Source organism: Triticum aestivum, chromosome 2B (genome assembly GCF_018294505.1).
Source record: "Triticum aestivum cultivar Chinese Spring chromosome 2B, IWGSC CS RefSeq v2.1, whole genome shotgun sequence".
NCBI lineage: Eukaryota > Viridiplantae > Streptophyta > Magnoliopsida > Poales > Poaceae > Triticum > Triticum aestivum.
Window position 1 is genome coordinate 388,569,111 of NC_057798.1, and position 24,667 is coordinate 388,593,777.

Below are 24,667 nucleotides of genomic sequence, written 5' to 3' on the forward strand. Positions count from 1 at the left end.
TATGACTTATTTTTCAAAATCGATGAAATTTCTTCAAATCCGTGAACTTTTTAAAAAATGCAAGAACTTTTTTTAAAAAGCATGATTTTTTTCAAAATCAATGAAATTTCAAATCTGACGAAATTTTCAAATGAGCCGGCCCAAGCAAGCTTGCACGTGAGTGCCGCCATGCAAAACTGGCGCATAAGGTGCCAACGAGGAGCTCTCCTTTTGATGGACCTCTTGCATCAAATAGGAGACTGCCGCACAGTGGTTCTTCTACATGGGTCTGCTAATGCACGAACAGTAGCGAAGCCACGGAAAGCAAGTACTATAGTGATCTGAACGACTGTAGTGACCGCTGCACCGCGCTGAGCTGATCTACTGCAGAGGACCGACAATGTAGCATCATGTTCAATGTAGCGAACTGGTTTTTGAATATGTGAACAAAATTTAAAAACGGGAACTTTATTTATCTCTAATAAATTTTTCAAAATGTGATTTTAATAAAAAATCTTGAAAGTTTTTTAATAATAGGAACAATTTGAAATTTGTTCAAAATATGAATTTGGGAACTTTTTGACAAAAACACCAGCATTTTAAAAAAATTGAATAGATTATTTAAATGATTTTTAATCGAAATTCCTAAAATAAATTATAATACGTGAAAAAATTTACAAAACTCAAACAGAATTTTGGAATTATGAAAATTTAATGAAAACAATTTTTTTGGGAACATGATCAATTTTTAAAATCCCAAATAATTTTAGAAGATTTTTGAAACAACAAAAAAGAGAAAAGTAAACAAAACCCGAAAAAAGAAGATGAAGAGAAAGAAAAACCTAGATACCGAAAACCCATAAAGAAAATTTGGTTGAGAAAGGTCCTGAAAAACCGGTCAGGATCCTCCCTCCCAAAATCGGGGTGTTTGCATTTAAAAAAATATCAAGTGGTCAGTCGGTCGTCCCCTGTATGATTCAATGACAATGTTCCGCAGTGGGCAGCAGATAGGATTGCAATTTTGATGGCTCACTCAACTTCCATGGACCAAGGCAGGTTCAATGTCATGGAGAGTTTGGGGGTGATCATTGTGGGAAAATCCTATTCCCCGCATAGGACGATGAATACTGACCAAACATAAGAATAGCACACACTTTATTGGACCAGCCCAGTTCAACTATTTTTCTATGTGTTTCCCATTAGTTTTGGGAAGGTTACAGAACCAATTATAATTATTTTTCTATATTTATTCTTTCGGGTTTCTTCAGGTTTTTCTATTTAATTTGTGTTTCCATTTCCCCTTGAAATACATAAACATTTTTTTAACTGATGGTCATTTTTTAAATTCAACTATTGTTCGGATCACAAACTTTTTTAATTCGTGAATTGTTTTCAAATTTGGGAAGTTTTTTTAAATCGACAGTATTTTGAAAATTTTCCAAAAAATTTCAAATTATCAAAATTTTGAAAAATTCACAAATTGAGTTCACGATCATTAGTGAAAATTGCAATCTTTTTTGCAATTTGTAAAATAATAATAATTCAGGAACAATTATTTGAAATTTAAAACCTTTTTGAACCCGTGAACATTTTCTGAATTTGCGAGCACTGCTTTCAATTTACAAACATTTTCTAAATACTTGAGTTGTTTTTGAAATCACAAACACTTTTCAAATAAGTGAACATTTTTTAAAATTAGGAACATTTAATGAACTTGTGTATTTTTATGAATTGATCAAGATTTTTAAAATTCGTGCATTTTGTGAATTCGTGAATATTTTTTGAATTTGCGTGCATTTTTCAATTCACAATTATTTTTGATTTTGTGAACATGTTTTGAAATTAGGAAGATTGTTTTAGATTCGCTAACATATTTAGTATTCATTGGCATTTTTGCAATTCACGAACTTTTCTAAAATTTATGAACTTTTTCAAAGTCACAAACATATTTATAGTTCTCAGGTATTCTTCAGAATCATTAAAAAATTGAATTCATAACCATTTTAAAATTTGCAAGCCTTTTTCATAATAGGAAACTTCTTTGTGAGGGAATGTTTTTCAAATTCGTGTAGATTTTTTGAATTCATGAACAATTTTCTAGTTTTTTGAAAGTATTTATTACAAAATCTGGTGAAATAAATTAATTGTGCTTACACCCAGAAAACAAGTACAACGCAAACACTACGGAGCGCTACATGCACTCCTGTTACTGGCCCGACCCACTAGTGCTGGCGCAGGCGAGGAGGTGAGCGTTTGATGTGATCAGGAGCTCTGCTGGTTGTGCCCCCACAAAGCTTTGTACGTGATCTGCAAACCAAGGGGCTTTCAGAAAATTATTTTGCAAAAGTAGACTACTGTAGCCTAATTGATCTCTGGAATGACTTCGCCAACCGAGAGTGGATGGTTTTTATATCCTGCATGAGTTAAAAGAATATATTTGACTCTTACCAGGACTTCAAGCTTCTCTACATTGGCCTCAAAGCAAATTAAATGATGCACATTTGCGCAAGGAAAGCTCTTACCATGAGTGCTAACTAATGCTTTGATGTAATTTCCGGTTCCTTGACAATTCAAACAACATGAGCCCAGGGTATACCCCAAACTAGAATTGTTTGTTATTTTATTTATTTTCCATCGTATTCATCTCATAAGCATCGAGCATCATACTGGATTAATCAAAAAAATTATTTGGATATATTATTTTTCCCATTTTATTCGATGTTGAATAAGTAAACCTTCTCTATTTCACGTTTTAGCCCAAGACTGTAGGATCAAAAGTAGGTCTAGAGGGGGTGTCGGTACTGAAATTGACGGATCTCGGGTAAGGGGTCCTGAGGTGGTGATCTTGGCACGATGGTAACACGAAGACAAGAGACACAATATTTACCTAGGTTCGGGCGTTCTTGAAGAGGTAAAATCCTACTTCCTGCTCTTGTTATATTGATTGTGGATGGTGAAAGGATCGATATAGTTGACTAGAGGGGGGGGGGGTGAATAGGCAACTAATAGTTTTTAGCTTTTCTTTACCAAATTAAACTTTTACATCAAAGTAGGTTGTCTAGATATGCAACTAGGTGAGCAACCTATATGATGCAACAACAACAAGCACACAAGCAAGCAAGGGATATAACACAAATAAGCTTGCACAAGTAAAGGTACGAGATAACCAAGAGTGGAGCCGATGAAGGCGAGGATATGTTACCAAAGTTCCTTCCTTTTAAGGGGAAGTACGTCTCTGTTGGAGCGGTGTGGAGGCACAATGCTCCCCAAGAAGCCACTAAGGTCACCATGTTCTCCTCACGCCCTCACACAATGCGAGATGCCGTGATTCCACTATTGGTGCCCTTGAAGGCGGCGACCGAACCTTTACAAACAAGGTTGGGGCAATCTCCACAACTTAATTGGAGGCTCCCAACAACACCACGAAGCTTCACCACAATGGACTATGGCTCCGCGGTGACCTCAACCGTCTAGGGTGCTCAAACACCCAAGAGTAACAAGATCCGCTAGGGATTAGTGGGGGGAATCAAATTTCTCTTGGTGAAAGTGTAGATCGGGGCCTTCTCAACCAATCCCGAGCAAATCAACAAGTTTGATTGGCTAGGAAGAGAGATCGGGCGAAAGTGGAGCTTGGAACAACAATGGAGCTATTGGGGGAAGAGGTAGGTCAACTTTGAAGAAGAAGACCTCCTTTTATAGAGGGGGGAACAATCCAACCATTACCCCCCAAAACAGCCCCGCAGAGGGCGGTACTGCCGCAGGGGGCAGCGGTACTACCGCTCCCCCTTGCGGTACTGCCGTGCTGTCTGGGAGGGCTAGCGTATGAGCAGGAATCGGACCCAGTGCGGTACTGCCGTGCTGTCTGGGAGGGCTAGCGTATGAGCAGGAATCGGACCCAGTGCGGTACTGCCACAGTGGTAGGGCGGTACTACCGCTCTCGAGCGGTACTACCGCTTCTACTGTCGTTGCTTAGTGCCGCACAATCCGACATGAGAGGCGACCCCCTCGAGTCGACGCGGTAGGAGCCTGGTACCGCAGCGGTACTACAGCTGAGGACACACAGGCGGTACTACCACTGCAGAGCAGTACTGCCGCCTGTGGCTCTTGAGTGGTACTACCGCTAGGCACCGCGGTACTACCGCTGGGACCAAATCACACTCATAGAAAGGGAAGGAAACCTCCATCGAAGCGGGAAGGCTCAGTGGGTGCGAAAATGATGTGTACGTGTTGATTCCACCCTAGCCTTACCAAAGCGGACCCCCTCTTGATAGTACGGTGACTCCTACGAAACAAGTCCACCAAAACAGAAATGGAAGAGCTACACCGTCTTGATTAAAACTCCGAGGGAAAGGAATCGTCTCGTGCCAAAGGATGAATCTCTGAAATGCTCAAAGCACACAATTAGTCCGCAAACGTGTCGTCATCAATCACCAAAACTACATAGAGAGAGATATGCCTTAACAATCTCCCCCTTTTTAGTGGATTGATGACAACCAGGGATTTGCACAGAGATAGGACAAGAAAGTAAAGATAAACTCAGAACTACAAAATATAGACGGGCTCCCCCTGAATGTGTGTACCTAATAAATGGTGCCTTTGGAATGCAAGGCACACACATTAGGATCAACACTCCCCCTATATATTATAGTCCAACAACCTAAGCAGATGGGTGCGTGTGAGCAGGGTATATAACAGGATAAGCATGCAACTCACAAATTACCAAAGTACTTGATGGACGTAGATAATAATGGATAAGGTAGCATATGTCTCACACTATATGACTGGAACTAGATCTCACAGGCACAAAACCAAACAAAGCAAACGATGAGAGAAAAGACACAACTCGGCAACGACACAACAAACCACAAAGACACACTCGCAACTCGGCAACAACAACATAAATCCCTAGACTCTCTCCCCCTTTGGCAACGAGACACCAAAAAGGCAAAGAGCATTGCTACGGCTCCAGGTGATAGCAAACTGAGGATCTCGAACATCACATCCCAGCGGGATCGTCTGCATCGCCGTCATCGGTAGGAAACTGCTCGGTGTCTGAATTGGTCCATGGGCAGTGCTGCTGAACCCACTCCTCCTCATCAGTGATCCTCCACTCAGATCTGTTGTTAACAGTTGCACCCAACTGACGCATGAGCTCCTTGTGACGGCTGCAGGCCTTCTTCTCAGAGACATGATACATGTACTGGCCATGAGACTCCATGCAGAAGAGTTTCTTCATCTTGCGCTTAATCTTCTTTACCCAAGAGGGCTCCACTCCAGAGGGCTCATAGTCCTCATCATCATCGGCCTCAGCCTCGCCCTCGGTCTCCATGTTAGCAGCATGAGATGGACCTCCAGACTTAGGAGCCGGGTGCCCCAATTGTCCTTCTTCCTCAGACACTTGATCTCACGAGAAACCAACTCTCCAGTTTCCAGCAGCACCCTAGGATAGACATGTGCCCAGGCCTTCTCAATGAGCAACATGATAAACGGACCATAGATCGGGCACTTGCGCTTAGAAACGGCAGAGAGAAGTTCAGACCACATAACATGGGAAATGTCCAGGGACTCCACAGTGTTTTCTTCCTTCTCATGCTGGCAGAAGAGAAGCATGTCCACGAGATAGGAGTGGACCATATCCAGATTCCCGATACGAGGGAAGAAAGTCTCTCGAAAAATGCGATGAAGGATGTCCAGAAAGGCAGGCAGCTCATAGGTTTCCTTCTCAGTCACGGGGTGAATCTTCACAGTATAGTAGGGCTAGAGAGCTTGCTTGTGAGTGGAGGTTGCATTGCGGTGAGAGCGGAAGCCGACTGGAGTCTCAAGCCCGTGATCTTCCACCCCAAGTAATTCCATGAAGGCCTTCCACTTGACAGAAAGCAACTTGCCATTTTTCATCCAAGTTAGAGTCCTTTCTTCATCAGTCCCAAGATGGACAGTGGCAAAGAATTGAGCCACCAAATCTGCATCAAAATCCTTGTTGAACTGCATGATTCTGAGAATGTTCAGCTGAGAGCACATCTGAAGGGCTTCGCCAAAGTACTCAGGGTCCTTTTCCATAGCATCCGTGTCGATGGAGTGCACATCAACATAGAGATTCTTCTTAGCCTTGATCACATCAAAGTAGATGGCAAACTGAAAACGGTTCCAGAACGGGCAGTTGACCAAAGTGGGTTCTTGGTCTTTCGCATAGGGGTTGCGGCGACGCCTTTCCCAGAATTCTTTGGCAGTCATCTCAGTCACAGTATTGCCCCTCGGCTTCGGCTTGTTGGCAGGCTTCTTCTTGAGTTGAGGCGGAGGTTGAGTACTTGAGGAAGCACTAGCTATCTCAGAGGTGCGGTAGCGCTTTGACGTTGAACATCCGGGGTTGACACGGCGAACTTGCTGCTTAGGATGTTCATCACCTGGAACCAAACACACGAACAGAAAAAACAACACGAAAGAAAGAGCATAAGCCTCCAAACAAAACAACATCAATCAAAAAGTGGTAGGAGAATGATGGAATTGGGCATCCAGCGGTAGTACCGCGACCCAACCGTGGCAGTACCGCTCGAGCGGTAGTACCGCGCCAGATGAGCGGTAGTACCGCTCTAGACAGGGAACAACGGTTCCCTACTGCCGTGGACAGATCCGGCACTACCGGTGATGCCAAATTCAAAAATAATCCTACCAAACATCAATCCAAATGGTCTAGATGCCATCTCCATCCTACTCAAGCCTCGACTTAGCCAAAAATCGAGAAAAGCAATGCCTATTGCCCCTAACAACTAGATGTGACATCTAGGCAAAGAGAGAATGGGAACGGGGGCAATACCGGCATCCATGGCAAGAGGACGCGGTGGGGATCGATTCCACCGAAGGAACTAGAGAGGGGAGGCACGAAGACGGTGGCCTGCCCAAGCCCTCCTGCGGCGAGATGTCGCTGGAGCGACGAAGAAGGCGAGCGAGTGGAGCGAATGGGTATGGGGGAGAAAGGCAACTCCCCCTGCCCCAACATAACCCCACATCGGCCGCCCCAGAGCGGTAGTGCCGCTGGGGTGGGCGGTAGTACCGCTTGATGATCATCAGCAGTAGTACCGCGCACCTAGTGGTTGTACCGCTCAGCCGCAAAAGGACTAGCCCAAAAAGGCTTAGCTCAAGAAAAGAAATCAACGAGAAAAGAGAGCAAAACACACACACAAAACAAATACAAGGAAGACGAGAAGCACACTCCTCTCCAAGAGAGGGCGGTGGCCGAGGTCACCTATGTTTGAGTCCGGAGGTATGGCGCCGCGAAGATTTTAACCTTGGGCCCATGACCAGAACTCATCTTTGAAGCACAAGTACCATAAAAAATGGCTAATGTGAAAGAGTTTGATTAGTTTATGCATAATGGGGGGAGGGAAAGTTCATTGAGAGAACAACACTCCCCCTATGTCCATGCCTACACCTAGACAAGAAAGCATAATGCGTATGGTGGGGTGTGCAAGGGTTCAAGCCACATTGCTCTAATCAATGATATTTAGCTCATGCCTTAACTCATGAAATCTTGCTTCATCCAAGGGCTTTGTGAAAATATCTGCAAGGTTATCATGAGTGTTGACATACTTGAGCTTGATCTCCCTTCGCCTAATGTGATCCCGAATGAAGTGGTACCGAATCTCAATATGCTTCGTCTTGAAGTGTTGCACCGGGTTGAGAGAGATCTTGATGGCACTTTCATTGTCACACCAAAGAGGCACTTCGTCACAAGTGACACCATAATCCTTCAAAGTTTTCCTCATCCATAGGAATTGAGCACAACAACTACCGGCAGCCACATACTCTGCTTCGGTGGACGAGAGAGATACACAACTTTTCTTCTTGGAAGACCAACTCAATAAGGAGCAACTAAGTAATTGGCACCCTCCTGAGGTGGACTTCCTATCCACTTTGTCTCCGGCCTAATCTGAATCTGTATAGCCCAAAAGATCAAGGCTGGCTCCTCTTGGGTACCATAAGCCAAAGTTTGGGGTATGAGCCAAATATCGAAATTCACTTGACCGCCACAAAGTGGCTTTCCTTAGGTGCGGCTTGAAATCATGCACAAATTCCCACACTCAACATGATATCCGGTCTAGATGCACAAAGGTAAAGTAAGGAGCCAATCATGGAGCGATATACCTTTTGATCCACCGCTTTACCATTGGGATCAATGTCAAGTTGGCACTTGGTGGGCATTGGAGTGGAAGCCGGCTTGACATCACTTGGCTTGAATCTTTTTAGCATGTCTTGAGTGTATTTGGCTTGGTTGATGAAAGCACCTTCTCTTCTTTGCTTGATATCGAGACCGAGGAAGAACTTCAACTCTCCCATCGAAGACATCTTGAACTTAGAGGTCATGAGAGCAGCAAATTCCTCATTGAAAGCTTTGTTAGGAGAACCAAAGATAATATCATCAACATATAGTTGGCACACAAACAACTCCCCTTTGACCTTCTTAGTAAAAAGAGTGGGATCGATTTGCCGGACTTCAAATCCACGATCTTGCAACAACTCGGTAAGGTGGTCATACCACGCACATGGGGCTTGCTTGAGGCCATAGAGTCCCTTATCGAGTTGATACACATGATCGGGGAAGTAGGGATCCTCGAACCCGAGGGGTTGCTTGACATATACCTGTTGGGGATCGTAGCAGAAATTCAAAATTTTCCTACATGTCACCAAGATCTATCTATGGAGAAACCAGCAACGAGGGGAAGGAGAGTGCATCTACATACCCTTGTAGATCGCTAAGCGGAAGTGTTCAAGAGAACGGGGTTGAAGGAGTCGTACTCGTCGTGATCCAAATCACCGGAGATCCTAGTGTCAAACGGACGGCACCTCCGTGTTCAACACACGTACAGCCCGGTGACGTCTCCCATGCCTTGATCCAGCAAGGAGAGAGGGAAAGGTTGAGGAAGACCCCACCCAGCAGCAGCAAAACGGCGTGGTGGTGATGGAGGAGCATGGCAATCCTACAGGGCGTCGCCAAGCATCGCGGGAGAGGAGGAGAAAGAGAGGTAGGGCTACGCCAACAGGAGAAGAACTCTTGTGTTGGGATGCTCCTTTGCCTCCACTATATATAGGGGGAGAGGGGGGCTGCGCCCCCACCTAGGGTTCCACCCTAGGGGCGGCGGCCAGCCCAAGATCCCATCTGAGGTGCGGCCAAGGGGGGAAGAGGGGAAACTTGCCCCCCAAGTTAGGTGGGTGCGCCCCCCTTCCCAAACCCTAGGCGCCTTGGGCCCTTGTGGGGGGCGCACCAGCCCACCTGGGGCTGGTCCCCTCCCACACTTGGCCCATGCAGCCCTCCGGGGATGGTGGCCCCACTTGGTAGACCCCCGGGACCCTCCCGGTGGTCCCGGTACGTTACCGATAAAACCCGAAACTCTTCCAGTGACCAAAACAGGACTTCCCATATATAAATCTTTACCTCCGGACCATTTCGGAACTCCTCATGACGTCCGGGATCTCATCCGGGACTCCGAACAACATTCGGTAACCACATACAAACTTCCTTTATAACCCTAGCGTCATCGAACCTTAAGTGTGTAGACCCTACGGGTTCGGGAACCATGCAGACATGACCGAGACGTTCTCCGGTCAATAACCAACAGCGGGATCTGGATACCCATGTTGGCTCCCACATGTTCCACGATGATCTCATCGGATGAACCACGATGTCGAGGATTCGATCAATCCCGTATACAATTCCCTTTGTCTAGCGGTATTGTACTTGCCCGAGATTCGATCGTCGGTATCCCGATACCTTGTTCAATCTCGTTACCGGCAAGTCTCTTTACTCATTTCGTAACACATCATCCCGTGATCAACCCCTTGGTCACATTGTGCACATTATGATGATGTCCTACCGAGTGGGCCCAGAGATACCTCTCCGTTTACACGGAGTGACAAATCCCAGTCTCGATTCGTGCCAACCCAACAGACACTTTGGGAGATACCCGTAGTGCACCTTTATATCCACCTAGTTATGTTGTGACGTTTGGTGCACCCAAAGCATTCCTACGGTATCCGGGAGTTGCACAATCTCATCGTCTAAGGAAATGATACTTGACATTAAAAAAGCTTTAGCATACGAACTACGATCTTTGTGCTAGGCTTAGGATTGGGTCTTGTCCATCACATCATTCTCCAAATGATGTGATCCCGTTATCAACGACATCCAATGTCCATGGTCAGGAAACCGTAACCATCTGTTGATCAACGAGCTAGTCAACTAGAGGCTTACTAGGGACATGGTGTTGTTTATGTACCCACACATGCATCTGAGTTTCCTATCAATACAATTATAGCATGGATAATAAACAATTATCATGAACAAGGAAATATAATAATAACTAATTTATTATTGCCTCTAGGGCATATTTCCAACAGTCTCCCACTTGCACTAGAGTCAATAATCTAGTTCACATCGCCATGTGATTAACACTGATAGGTCACATCGCCATGTGACCAACATCCAAAGAGTTCACTAGTGTCACTAAACTAGTTCACATCACCATGTGATTAAGACCCAATGAGTTCTGGGGTTTGATCATGTTTTGCTAGTGAGAGAGGTTTTAGTCAACGGGTCTGCAACTTTCAGATTCGTATGTATTTCGCAATTCTCTATGTCATATTGTAAATGTTGCTTCCACGCTCCACTTGGAGCTATTCCAAATGGTTGCTCCACTATACGTATCCGGTTTGCTACTCAGAGTCTTTCAGATAGGTGTTAAAGCTTGCATCGACATAACCCTTTACGCCGAACTCTTTATCACCTCCATAATCGAGAAACATGTCCTTTATTTACTCCAAGGACAATTTTGACCGTTGTCCAATGATCCCCATTCCTGGATCATTCTTGTACCCCTTGACTGACTCATGGCAAGGCACACTTCCGGTGCGGTACACAGCATAGCATACTATAGTGCCTATGTCTGAAGCATAGGGGACGACCTTCGTCCTTTCTCTCTCTTTTGCCGTGGTCGAGCTTTAACTCTTAACTTCATACCTTACAACTCTGGCAAGAACTCCTTCTTTGACTGATCCATCTTGAACACCTTCAAGATTATGTCAAGGTATGTGCTCATTTGAAAGTATTATTAAACATTTTGATCTATCTTATAGATCTTGATGCTTATTGTTCAAGTAGCCTAATCTAGGTTTTCCATTGAAAAATACTTTTCAAACAACCCTATATGCTTTCTAGAAATTCTACATCATTTCTGATCAACAATATGTCAACAACATATACTCATCAGAAATTCTATAGTGCTCCCACTCACTTCTTTGGAAATACAAGTTTCTCATAAACTTTGTATAAACCCAAAATCTTTCATCATCTTATCAAAGTGTATATTCCAACTCCGAGATGCTTACTCCAGTCCATGGAAGGATCGCTGGAGCTAGCATACCTTTTAGCATTCTTAGGATCGACAAAACCTTTCTGATTGTATCACATACAACCTTTCCTTACGAAAAGGTAAGGAAACTTGTTTTGACATCCATCTGCCAGATTTCATAAATGCAGCTAATGCTAACATGATTCTGACGGACTTAAGCATCGCTACGGATGAGAAAATCTCATCGTAGTCAACTCCTTGAACTTGTGAAGAACTCTTCGCCACAAGTCGAGCTTCATAGACGGTGACATTACCGTCCACGTCCGTCTTCTTCTTAAAGATCCATTTATCTCAATGGCTTGCCGATCATCGGGCAAGTCCACCAAAGTCCATGCTTTGTTCTGATACATGGATCCTATCTCGGATTTCATGGCTTCTAACCATTTGTCGGAATATGGGCCCACCATCGCTTCCCCATAGCTCGTAGATTCATTGTTGTCTAGCAACATGACCTACAAGACAGGATTACTGTACCACTCTGAAGTAGTACGCATCCTTGTCACCCTACGAGGTACGGTAGTGACTTGATCCAAAACTTCATGATCACTATCATAAGCTTCTACTTCAATTGGTGTAGGTGCCACAGGAACAACTTCCTGTGCCCTGCTACATACACTAGTTGAAGTGACGGTTCAATAACCTCATCAAGTCTCCACCATCCTCCCACTTAATTCTTTTGAGAGAAACTTTTCCTCGAGAAAGGACCCGATTCAAGAAACAATCCCTATTGCTTTCAGATCTGAATTAGGAGGTATACCCAACTATTTTGGGTGTCCTATGAAGATGCATTTTATCCGCTTTGGGTTCGAGCTTATCAACCTGAAACTTTTCACATAAGCGTCGCAGCCCCAAACTTTCAAGAAACGACAACTTAGGTTTCTCCAAACCATAGTTCAAACGGTGTCATCTCAAGGAATTACGTGGTGCCCTATTAAAGTGAGTGCGGTTGTCTCTAATGCCTAACCCATGAACTATATTGGTAATTCAATAAGAGACATCATGGTACGCACCATATCCAATAGGGTGCAACTATGATGTTCGGACACACCATCACACTATGGTGTTCTAGGCGGTATTAGTTGTGAAACGATTTCCACAATGTCTCAATTGCATACCAAACTCATAACTCAGATACTCATCTCTATGATCATATCATAGACATTTTATCCTCTTGTCACGACGATCTTCAACTTCACTCTGAAATTACTTGAACCATTCAATAATTCAGACTTGCATTTCATCAAGTAAATATACTTAGTATCTACTCAAATCACCCGTGAAGTAAGAACATAATGATATGCACTGCGTGCCTCAGCACTCATTGGACTACACACATCAAAATGTATTACTTCCAACAAGTTGCTTTCCTGTTCCATTTTACTGAAAACGAGGCTTTCAGTCATCTTGCCCATGTGGTATGATTTGCATGTCTCAGGTGATTCAAAATCAAGTGAGTCCAAACGATCCATCTGCATGGAGTTTCTTCATGCGTACATACCAATAGACATGGTTTGCATGTCTCAAACTTTTCAAAAACGAGTGAGTCCAAAGATCCATCAACATGGAGCTTCTTCATGCGTTTTATGACTTACATGGCAGTGCCACAAGTAGGTGGTACTATCATTACTATCTTGTATCTTTTGGCATGAACATGTGTATCACTACAATCGAGATTCAATAAACCATTCATTTTAGGTGCAATACCATTGAAGGTATTATTCAAAAACCAGAGTAACCATTATTCTCCTTAAATGAATAACCGTATTGCGATAGACATAATCCAATCATGTCTATGCTCAATGCAAACACCAATCTCGATGGTAGAGGGAGCGTGCGATGCTTGATCATATCAACCTTGGAAACACTTCCAACACATATCGTCAGCTCACCTTTAGCTAGTCTCCTTTTATTCCGTAGCTTTTATTTCGAGTTACTAACGCTTAGCAACCGAACCGGTATCCAATACCCTGGTGCTACTAGGAGTACTAGTAAAGTACACATTAACATAATGTATATCCAATATACTTCCGTCGACCTTGCCTGCCTTCTTATCTACCAAGTATCTAGGGTGGTTCTGCTTTAGTGTCCGTTCCTCTCATTATAGAAGCACTTAGTCTCGGGTTTGGGTTCAACCTTGGGTTTTCACTAGAGCAGCAACTGTTTTGCCGTTTCATGAAGTATCCCTTCTTGCCCTTGCCCTTCTTGAAATTAGTGGTTTTACTAACCATCAACAATTGATGCTCCTACTTGACTTCTACTTTCGCGGTGTCAAACATCGCGAATACTTCAAGGATCATCATATCTATCCCTGATATGTTATAGTTCATCACGAAGCTCTAGTAGCTTGGTGGCAATGACTTTGGAGAAACATCACTATCTCATCTGGAAGAGCAACTCCCACTCGATTCAAGTGATTGTTGTACTCAGACAATATGAGTACAAGCTCAACAATTGAGCTTTTCTCCCTTAGTTTGCGGGCTAAGAAAATCGTCGGAGGTCTTATATCTCCTGACGTGGGCACGAGCCTGAAATCCCAATTTCAGCTCTCGAAACATCTCATATGTTCCGCAACGTTTCAAAAACGTCTTTGGTGCCTCAACTCTAAACCGTTTAACTGAACTATCACGTAGTTATCAAAACGTGTATGTCCGATGTTCGCAACATCCACAGACGATGTTTGGGGTTTAGCACACTGAGCGGTGCATTAAGGACATAAGCTTTCTACTGTCCGCATAATCGCTACTGTCAACTTTCAACTATATTTTCTCTAGGAACATATCTAAAACAGTAGAACTAAAGCGTGAGCTATGACATAATTTGCAAAGGGTCTTTGACTATGTTCAGGATAATTAAGTTCGTCTTATGAACTCCCACTCAGATAGACATCCCTCTAGTCATCTAAATGATTACATGATCCAAGTCAACTAGGCCGTGTCCGATCTGTTGGAAATATGCCCTAGAGGCAATAATAAAAGGATTATTATTATATTTCTTTGTTCATGATAGTTGTCTTTTATTCATGCTATAACTGTATTATCCGGAAATCATAATACACGTGTGAATACATAGACCTCAATATGTCCCTAGTGAGCCTCTAGTTGACTGGCTCGTTGTGATCAATAGATAGTCATGGTTTCCTGGCTATGGACATTGGATGTCGTTGATAACGGGATCACATCATTAGGAGAATGATGTGATGGACAAGACCCAATCTTAAGCATAGCACAAGATCGTGTAGTTTGTTTTGCTAGAGCTTTTTCAATGTCAAGTATCTCTTCCTTAGACCATGAGATCGTGTAACTCCGGATACCGTAAGAGTACTTTGGGTGTACCAAACGTCACAACGTAACTGGGTGACTATAAAGGTGCACTACAGGTATCTCCGAAAGTGTCTGTTGGGTTGACACGGATCGAGACTGGGATTTGTCACTCCGTATGACGGAGAGGTATCTCTGGGCCCACTCGGTAATGCATCATCACAATGAGCTCAAAGTGACCAAGTGTTTGGTCACGGGATCATGCATTACGGTATGAGTAAAGTGACTTGCCGGTAACGAGACTGAACGAGGTATTGGGATACCGACGATCGAGTCTCGGGCATGTAACGTACCGATTGACAAAGGGAATTGTATACGGGGTTTGATCGAATCCTCGACATCATGGTTCATCCGATGACATCATCGAGGAGCATGTGGGAGCCAACATGGGTATCCAGATCCCGCTGTTGGTTATTGCCCGAGAGCCGTCTCGGTCATGTCTACGTGTCTCCCGAACCCGTAGGGTCTACACACTTAAGGTTCGGTGACGCTAGGGTTGTATGAATATGAGTATGCAGCATACCAAATGTTGTTCGGAGTCCCGGATGAGATCCCGGACGTCACGAGGAGTTCTGGAATGGTCCAGAGGTAAAGATTTATATATAGGAAGTCTTATTTTGGTCGCCGGAAAAGTTTCGCACTTTATCGGTATTGTACCGGGAGTGCCGAAAGGGGTACGGGGGTCCACCGGGGGGGTCCACCTGCCCCGGGGGGGCCACATGGGCTGTAGGGGGTGCACCTTGGCCTATGTGGGCCAAGGGCACCAGCCCCAACAGGCCCATGCGCCTAGAAGACTTGGAGAGGGGAGAGTCCTAAAGGGGGAAGGCACCTTCGAGGTGCCTTGGGGAGGATGGACTCCTCCCCCCCTCTTGGCCGCACCCCTTCCTTGGAGGAAGGGGCAAGGCTGCGCCCCCCCTCTCCCTTGCCCCTATATAAAGGGAGGGAGGGAGGGGCAGCCGCACCCATAAGCCCTGGCGCCTCCCTCCTCCCTGCAACACCTCCTCCTCCTCCCGTAGTTGCTTAGCGAAGCCCTGCCGGAGTTCTGCTGCATCCACCACCACGCCGTCGTGCTGCTGGATCTTCATCAACCTCTCCTTCCCCCTTGCTGGATCAAGAAGGAGGAGACGTCATCCGCTCCATACGTGTGTTGAACGCGGAGGTGCTGTCCGTTCGGCACTAGGTCATCGGTGATCTGAATCACGGCAAGTACGACTCCATCAACCCCGTTCCATTGAACGCTTCCGCACGCGATCTACAAGTGGTATGTAGATGCAATCACTCTCCCATGACTCGTTGCTAGATGAACTCATAGATGGATCTTGGTGAAACCGTAGGAAAAATTTTAATTTTCTGCAACGTTCCCCAACAGTGGCATCATGAGCTAGGTCTATACATAGTTCTCTATTGCACGAGTAGAACACAATTTTGTTGTGGGCGTAGATCTTGTCAACTTGCTTGCCGCTACTAGTCTTATCTTGCCTCAGCGGTATTGTGGGATGAAGCGGCCCGGACCAACCTTACACGTACGCTTACGTGAGACCGGTTCCACCGACTAACATGCACTAGTTGCATAAGGTGGCTGGCGGGTGTCTGTCTCTCCCACTTTAGTTGAAGTGGATTCAATGAAAAGGGTCCTTATGAAGGGTAAATAGAAGTTGACAAGATCACGTTGTGGTTATTCGTAGGTAAGAAAACGTTCTTGCTAGAACCCAATTGCAGCCACGTAAAAGATGCAACAACAATTAGAGGACGCCTAACTTGTTTTTGTAGCAATTGTCATGTGATGTGATATGGCCAGAAGTTGTGATGAATGATGAATGATATATTGTGATGTATGAGATCATGTTCTTGTAATAGGAATCATGACTTGCATGTCGATGAGTATGACAACCGGCAGGAGCCATAGGAGTTGTCTTTATTTTGTATGACCTGCGTGTCATTGAAGAACGCCATGTAAACTACTTTACTTTATTGCTAAACGCATTAGTCATAGAAGTAGAAGTAGTCGTTGGCGTGACAACTTCATGAAGACACAATGATGGAGATCATGATGATGGAGATCATGGTGTCATGCCGGTGACAAGATGATCATGGAGCCCCGAAGATGAAGATCAAAGGAGCTATATGATATTGGCCATATCATGTCACTACTTTATATAATTGCATGTGATGTTTATTATGTTTATGCATCTTTTTTACTTAGAACGATGGTAGTAAATAAGATGATCCCCTATAACAATTTCAAGAAAGTGTTCCCCCTAACTGTGCACCGTTGCTAAAGTTCGTCGTTTCGAAGCACCACGTGATGATCGGGTGTGATAGATCCTTACGTTCACATACAACGGGTGTAAGACAGTTTTACACATGCAAAAACACTTAGGGTTAACTTGATGAGCCTAGCATGTACAGACATGGCCTCGGAACACGGAGACCGAAAGGTCGAACACGAGTCGTATGGAAGATACGATCAACATGAGAATGTTCACCGATGATGACTAGTCCGTCTCACGTGATGATCGGACACGGCCTAGTCGACTCGGATCGTATAACACTTAGATGACTAGAGGGATGTCTAATCTGAGTGGGAGTTCATTAAAATTTGATTGGATGAACTTAATTATCATGAACTTAGTCTAAAACCTTTTTGCATAATATGTCTTGTAGATCAAATGGCCAACGCTCATGTCAACATGAACTTCAACGCGTTCCTAGAGAAAACCATGCTGAAAGATGATGGCAGCAACTATACGGACTGGGTCCGGAACCTGAGGATCATCCTCATAGCTGCCAGGAAACAATATGTCCTAGAAGGACCACTAGGTGACGCTCCCGTCCCAGAGAACCAAGACATTATGAATGCTTGGCAGTCTCGTGTTGATGATTACTCCCTCGTTCAGTGCGGCATGCTTTACAGCTTAGAACCGGGGCTCCAAAAGCGTTTTGAGCATCACGGAGCATATGAGATGTTCGAGGAGCTGAAACTAGTTTTTCAAGCCCACGCCCGGGTCGAGAGATATGACATCTCTGACAAGTTCTATAGTTGTAAGATGGAGGAAAATAGTTCTGTCAGTGAGCACATGCTCAAGATGTCTGGGTTGCACAACCGTATGACCCAGCTGAATATTAACCTCCCTGATGAGGCGGTCATTGACAGAATTCTCCAGTCGCTCCCACCAAGCTACAAGAGCTTTGTGATGAACTACAATATGCAGGGGATGGTAAAGACCATTCCTGAAGTATTTTCCATGCTGAAGTCAGCAGAGGTTGAAATCAAGAAAGAACATCAAGTGTTGATGGTCAATAAGACCACTAAGTTCAAGAAGGGCAAGGGTAAGAAGAACTTCAAGAAGGACGGCAAGGAGGTTGCCGCGCCTGGTAAGCAAGTTACCGGGAAGAAGTCAAAGAATGGACCCAAACCTGAGACTGAGTGCTTTTATTGCAAGGGGAAGGGTCACTGGAAGCGGAACTGCCCCAAATACTTAGCGGATAAGAAGGCCGGCAACACTAAAGGTATATTCAATATACATGTAATTGATGTGTACCTTACCAGTACTCGTAGTAACTCCTGGGTATTTGATACCGGTGCCGTTGCTCATATTTGTAACTCACAGCAGGGGCTGCGGAATAAGCGGAGACTGGCGAAGGACGAGGTGACGATGCGCGTCGGGAATGGTTCCAGAGTCGATGTGATCGCCGTCGGCACGCTGCCTCTACATTTACCCACGGGATTAGTTTTGAACCTTAATAATTGTTATTTAGTGCCAAGTTTGAGCATGAACATTGTATATGGATCTCGTTTAATACGAGATGGCTACTCATTTAAGTCTGAGAATAATGGTTGTTCGATTTATATGAGAGATATGTTTTATGGTCATGCTCTGATGGTCAATGGTTTATTCTTAATGAATCTCGAGCGTAATATTACACATGTTCATAGTGTGGATGCCAAAAGATGTAAAGTTGATAATGATAGTCCCACATACTTGTGGCACTACCGCCTTGGTCACATTGGTGTCAAGCGCATGAAGAAGCTCCATGCTGATGGACTTTTAGAGTCTCTCAATTATGAATCATTTGACACATGCGAACCATGCCTCATGGGCAAAATGACCAAGACTCCGTTCTCCAGAACAATGGAGCGAGCAACCAACTTATTGGAAATCATACATACCGATGTGTGCGGTCCAATGAGTGTTGAGGCTCGCGGAGGATATCATTATGTTCTCACTCTCACTGATGACTTGAGTAGATATGGGTATGTCTACTTGATGAAACACAAGTCTGAGACCTTTGAAAAGTTCAAGGAATTTCAGAATGAGGTAGAGAATCAACGTGACCGAAAGATAAAATTCCTACGATCGGATCGTGGAGGAGAATACTTAAGTCACGAATTTGGTACACACTTAAGAAAATGTGGAATCGTTTCACAACTCACGCCGCCTGGAACACCTCAGCGTAACAGTGTGTCCGAATGTCGTAATCGCACTCTATTGGATATGGTGCGGTCTATGATGTCTCTTACCGATTTACCGCTATCATTTTGGGGATACGTTCTAGAGACAGCTACATTCACTTTAAATAGGGCACCGTCTAAATCCGTTGAGACGACACCGTATGAATTATGGCTTGGGAAGAAACCTAAGCTGTCGTTTCTAAAAGTTTGGGGATGCGATGCTTATGTCAAGAAACTTCAACCCGAAAAGCTCGAACCCAAGTCAGAAAAATGCGTCTTCATAGGATACCCTAAGGAAACTATTGGGTATACCTTCTACTTAAGATCCGAGGGCAAGATCTTTGTTGCCAAGAACGGATCCTTTCTGGAAAAAGAGTTTCTCTCGAAAGGAGTAAGTGGGAGGAAAGTAGAACTCGATGAAGTACTACCTCTTGAACCGGAAAGTAGTGCAGCTCAGGAAAATGTTCCTGTGATGCCTACACCAACTGAAGAGGGAAATAATGATGATGATCAAGGTACTTCGGATCAAGTTGCTACTGAACTTCGTAGGTCCACAAGGACACGTTCCGCACCAGAGTGGTACGGCAACCATGTCCTAGAAATCATGTTGTTAGACAACGGTGAACCTTCGAACTATGAAGAAGCGATGGCGGGTCCAGATTCCAATAAATGGCTAGAAGCCATGAAATCCGAGATATAATCCATGTATGAAAACAAAGTATGGACTTTGACTGACTTGCCCGATGATCGGCGAGCGATAGAAAACAAATGGATCTTTAAGAAGAAGACGGATGCAGATGGTAATGTTACCATCTATAAAGCTCGACTTGTTGCTAAGGGTTATCAGCAAGTTCAAGGGATTGACTACGATGAGACTTTCTCTCCCGTAGCGAAGCTTAAGTCCGTCCGAATCATGTTAGCAATTGCCGCATACTATGATTATGAGATATGGCAGATGGACGTCAAAACGACATTCCTTAACGGTTATCTTAAGGAAGAACTGTATATGATGCAGCTGGAGGGTTTTGTCGATCCTGAGAATGCTAGCAAAGTATGCAAGCTCCAGCGATCCATTTATGGGCTGGTGCAAGCATCTCGGAGTTGGAACATTCGCTTTGATGAGATGATCAAAGCGTTTGGGTTTATGCAGACTTATGGAGAAGCCTGCGTTTACAAGAAAGTGAGTGGGAGCTCTGTAGCATTTCTCATATTATATGTAGATGACATACTTTTGATGGGAAATGATATAGAATTCTTGGACAGCATTAAGGCCTACTTGAATAAGTGTTTTTCAATGAAGGACCTTGGAGAAGCTGCTTATATATTAGGCATCAAGATCTATAGAAATAGATCAAGACGCCTCATAGGTCTTTCACAAAGCACATACCTTGATAAGATTTTGAAGAAGTTCAAAATGGATCAGTCCAAGAAAGGGTTCTTGCCTGTATTGCAAGGTGTGAGATTGAGCTCAGCTCAATGCCCGACCACGGCAAAAGATAAAGAAGAGATGAGTGTCATCCCCTATGCTTCAGCCATAGGATCTATTATGTATGCCATGCTGTGTACCAGACCTGATGTAAACCTTGCCGTAAGTTTGGTAGGTAGGTACCAAAGTAATCCCGGCAAGGAACACTGGACAGCGGTCAAGAATATCCTGAAGTACCTAAAAAGGACAAAGGACATGTTTCTCGTTTATGGAGGTGACGAAGAGCTCGTCGTAAAGGGTTACGTCGATGCTAGCTTCGACACAGATCTGGATGACTCTAAGTCACAAACCGGATACGTGTATATGTTGAATGGTGGAGCAGTAAGCTGGTGCAGCTGCAAGCAGAGCGTCGTGGCGGGATCTACATGTGAAGCGGAGTACATGGCAGCCTCGGAGGCAGCGCATGAAGCTATTTGGGTGAAGGAGTTCATCACCGACCTAGGAGTCATACCCAATGCGTCGGGGCCGATCAAACTCTTCTGTGACAACACTGGAGCTATTGCCCTTGCAAAGGAGCCCAGGTTTCACAAGAAGACCAGGCACATCAAGCGTCGTTTCAACTCCATCCGTGAAAATGTTCAAGATGGAGACATAGAAATTTGCAAAGTACATACGGATCTGAATGTCGCAGATCCATTGACTAAACATCTCTCGCGAGCAAAACATGATCAGCACCAGAACTCTATGGGTGTTCGATTCATCACAATGTAACTAGATTATTGACTCTAGTGCAAGTGGGAGACTGTTGGAAATATGCCCTAGAGGCAATAATAAAAGGATTATTATTATATTTCTTTGTTCATGATAGTTGTCTTTTATTCATGCTATAATTGTATTATCCGGAAATCATAATACACGTGTGAATACATAGACCTCAATATGTCCCTAGTGAGCCTCTAGTTGACTGGCTCGTTGTGATCAATAGATAGTCATGGTTTCCTGGCTATGGACATTGGATGTCGTTGATAACGGGATCACATCATTAGGAGAATGATGTGATGGACAAGACCCAATCTTAAGCATAGCACAAGATTGTGTAGTTCGTTTTGCTAGAGCTTTTTCAATGTCAAGTATCTCTTCCTTAGACCATGAGATCGTGTAACTCCCGGATACCGTAAGAGTACTTTGGGTGTACCAAACGTCACAACGTAACTGGGTGACTATAAAGGTGCACTACAGGTATCTCCGAAAGTGTCTGTTGGGTTGACACAGATCGAGACTGGGATTTGTCACTCCGTATGACGGAGAGGTATCTCTGGGCCCACTCGGTAATGCATCATCACAATGAGCTCAAAGTGACCAAGTGTTTGGTCACGGGATCATGCATTACGGTATGAGTAAAGTGACTTGCCGGTAACGAGACTGAACGAGGTATTGGGATACCGACGATCGAGTCTCGGGCATGTAACGTACCGATTGACAAAGGGAATTGTATACGGGGTTTGATCGAATCCTCGACATCACGGTTCATCCGATGACATCATCGAGGAGCATGTGGGAGCCAACATGGGTATCCAGATCCCGCTGTTGGTTATTGCCCGAGAGCCGTCTCGGTCATGTCTACATGTCTCCCGAACCCGTAGGGTCTACACACTTAAGGTTCGGTGACGCTAGGGTTGTATGAATATGAGTATGCAGCATACCGAATGTTGTTCGGAGTCCCGGATGAGATCCAGGACGTCACGAGGAGTTCCGGAATGGTCCGGAGGTAAAGATTTATATATAGGAAGTCTTATTTTGGTCGCCGGAAAAGTTTCGCACTTTATCGGTATTGTACCGGGAGTGCCGAAAGGGGTCCGGGGGTCCACCGGGGGGGTCCACCTGCCCCGGGGGGGGGCACATGGGCTGTAGGGGGTGCTCCTTGGCCTATGTGGGCCAAGGGCACCAGCCCCAACAGGCCCATGCGCCTAGAAGACTTGGAGAGGGGAGAGTCCTAAAGGGGGAAGGCACCTCCGAGGTGCCTTGGGGAGGATGGACTCCTCCCCCCCTCTTGGCCGCACCCCTTCCTTGGAGGAAGGGGCAAGGCTGCGCCCCCCCTCTCCCTTGCCCCTATATAAAGGGAGGGAGGGAGGGGCAGCCGCACCCATAAGCCCTGGCGCCTCCCTCCTCCCTGCAACACCTCCTCCTCGTCCCGTAGTTGCTTAGCGAAGCCCTGCCGGAGTTCTGCTGCATCCACCACCACGCCGTCGTGCTGCTGGATCTTCATCAACCTCTCCTTCCCCCTTGCTGGATCAAGAAGTAGGAGACGTCATCCGCTCCGTACGTGTGTTGAACGCGGAGGTGATGTCCGTTCGGCACTAGGTCATCGGTGATCTGAATCACGGCGAGTACGACTCCATCAACCCCGTTCCATTGAACGCTTCCGCACGCGATCTACAAGTGGTATGTAGATGCAATCACTCTCCCATGACTCGTTGCTAGATGAACTCATAGATGGATCTTGGTGAAACCGTAGGAAAATTTTTAATTTTCTGCAACGTTCCCCAACATGATCATCACGTGAGACGGACTAGTCATCATCGGTGAACATCTTCATGTTGATCGTATCCACCATACGACTCATGCTCGACCTTTCGGTCTCTTGTGTTCCAAGGCCATGTCTGTACATGCTAGGCTCGTCAAGTCAACCTAAGTGGTTCGCGTGTGTAAATCTGGCTTACACCCGTTGTATGTGAACGTTAGAATCTATCACACCCGATCATCACGTGGTGCTTCGAAATGACGAACTTTCGCAACGGTGCACAGTTAGGGGGAACACTTTCTTGAAATTTTAATGAGGGATCATCTTATTTACTACTGTCGTTCTAAGCAAATAAGATGCATAAACATGATAAACATGACATGCAATCAAATAGTGACATGATATGGCCAATATCATTTTGCTCCTTTTGATCTCCATCTTCGGGGCTCCATGATTATCATCGTCACCGGCATGACACCATGATCTCCATCATCGTGTCTTCATGAAGTTGTCTCACCAACTATTACTTCTACTACTATGGCTACCGGTTAGCAATAAAGTAAAGTAATTACATGGCATTGTTTAATGACACGCAGGTCATACAATAAATTAAGACAACTCCTATGGCTCCTGCCGGTTGTCATACTCATCGACATGCAAGTCATGAATCCTATTACAAGAACATGATCAATCTCATACATCACATATCATTCATCACATTCTTCTTGGCCATATCACATCACATAGCATACCCTGCAAAAACAAGTTAGACGTCCTCTAATTGTTGTTTGCATGTTTTACGTGGCTGCTATGGGTTTCTAGCAAGAACGTTTCTTACCTACGCAAAAACCACAACGTGATATGTCAATTGCTATTTACCCTTCATAAGGACCCTTTTCATTGAATCCGATCCGACTAAAGTGGGAGAGACTGGCACCCGCTAGCCACCTGATGCAACAAGTGCATGTCAGTCGGTGGAACCTGTTTCGCGTAAGTGTACGTGTAAGGTCGGTCCGGGCCGCTTCATCCCACAATACCGTCGAAACAAGATTGGACTAGTAACGGTAAGCATATTGAACAAAATCAACGCCCACAACTACTTTGTGTTCTACTCATGCAAAGAATCTACGCAATAGACCTAGCTCATGATGCCACTGTTGGGGATCGTAGCAGAAATTCAAAATTTTCCTACTTGTCACCAAGATCTATCTATGGAGAAACCAGCAACAAGGGGAAGGAGAGTGCATCTACATACCCTTGTAGATCTCTAAGCGGAAGCGTTCAAGAGAACGGGGTTGAAGGAGTCGTACTCGTCGTGATCCAAATCACCGGAGATCCTAGTGCCGAACGGACGGCACCTCTGCGTTCAACACACGTACAGCCTGGTGACGTCTCCCATGCCTTGATCCAGCAAGGAGAGAGGGAGAGGTTGACGAAGACCCCATCCAGCAGCAGCACAATGGCATGGTGGTGTTGGAGGAGCGTGGCAATCCTGCAGGGCTTCGCCAAGCACCACGGGAGAGGAGGAGAAAGAGAGGTAGGGCTGCGCCAACAGGAGAAGAACTTCATGTG